Genomic DNA, 1,676 nt, shown 5'->3' with positions numbered 1-1,676 from the left:
TGAGAGGAGAGCCCCCAGGCCACAGCTGTGTCTGCCATTCACCCCACTCTGCTCCCACACCCAGAGTGCCCGCCCTTTTATCTGCTCAGCTCCCGGGTTAGGAGGAGCCATTTCAGCAGGGGAACTGTCAGTCTGTGCAGAGTTGGGGGACACAGACTGCATCTGGGGAGTCATCTAAAAGTGAACCTACAAGAAACTGATCAAAATCATGGGTGTAGTTTTAGAGATGAGCTGATGATGAAAGGTTCTGAGAACCAAGGCTCAGGCAGAAATGAGTAAGATCCAAGATGAATTTAGACACTAAGTTTCCGAGTGTATCTATCTGGTCCACCCAGTGTGTGTTTTTTGTTTTTTTCTTTCGTTTTGTTTTAGTTGCTGTTTTTCAGAGATCATGTGCGCATGCGTGCGAGAGAGAGAGAAAAGCTTGACAGGGCCCCATGCATCGTGATGCTCTTCCCCAGTTCTCCGGTTCCTCAGGAGCCTGGCACCTGCACATACGCCAAGTGTGTTCAGTCTGGCTCAGGGACCCAAACTCAGAGTCGGCCCTATGGCTTCCGCCCCTGCAGGACACTGCAGCAGAGCCTACAGTTTCCCCATTCTCTCAACAAATGACTGTGTAGTATCATTAAAATCCACAATTCGGGGCCAGCTGGTGGTGTGGGAGTTAAGGCACTGGACTCCCACATGGTCGACTGCAGTTTGAGTCCTGAACCTGGAGGCTTGCTTCCTCTCTCTCTCTCTGGTCAAATTGAATAATAATAAATAAAATTAAAAATGAATAATTCTTTTTAAAAATCCACAATTCAGTTTTATCTCTGTCCATCACCTGAATCTTCCAAAACAGTTAACACTGTTGGACAAAGATCACAAAGTGAATTTATCAGACATTAAGAAGTAAGAAGGGGCCAGCAGGTGGCATAGTGGTTAAGGCACTGGACTCCCACATGGTCGACCATGGTTTGAGTCCTGAACCAAGTGGCTTGAAACTCAAACTGGAAAAGTGTGTGTGTGTGTGTGTGTGTGTCCAAAATCCACCCCCCGCCCCGGGGATGATTTCTTGCTTTCTGTCTTTCTCTCTCTAGCAAGCACATGTGCTCTATAGCAGAAATCTCTCAAAAGAAAAAGAAAGAAAGAATGAATGAACGATTTTAATGGAAGGGGTCATATTGTATGGCCTAAACCTTGGCAAGCCATCCAATGGGTAACTGCAAAGTTAAGAAACAGATCAGATCTCCAAATCCAATCTGGGTCTCTCTTCTCAAGTTTTAAATCCTGGACATGAGCATCATTTCAGAAAAGCAACCCAGGGCTGGCTCCATCACTTGGTGGCTAAGGCCTATGCATAGGGACCCAGATCCTTCATGTCTGACCACTGTTTGAATCCCAGCCCCAGTAGTTTGAAAAAATGCCAGTACATATGCATGCATGACCCAAATCCCAATGGGTGAGAGCGATGAGGGAAAACGGACTGTGGCGTGACCACACGTTTGGAGCTCCCCCCCCCTCATGGTCTCTGGTGAGTGCATGTGTCCTCTGGCAGTTAAAAAAAGAAAGGAATTCCAGCTTTAAAAAAAGAAGAGTTGGCGACAAGGGTAATTTTATACAATCTGTCCATCAAAATATGGTCAATATTTACTTTCTAGCACGTGAGACAATACATGCATGGCACAGGTGTC

Source organism: Tupaia chinensis, unplaced genomic scaffold (assembly GCF_000334495.1).
Source record: "Tupaia chinensis unplaced genomic scaffold, TupChi_1.0 Scaffold000141_1, whole genome shotgun sequence".
In the NCBI taxonomy this organism is placed as follows: domain Eukaryota; kingdom Metazoa; phylum Chordata; class Mammalia; order Scandentia; family Tupaiidae; genus Tupaia; species Tupaia belangeri.
This window is presented reverse-complemented; position numbering follows the sequence as displayed.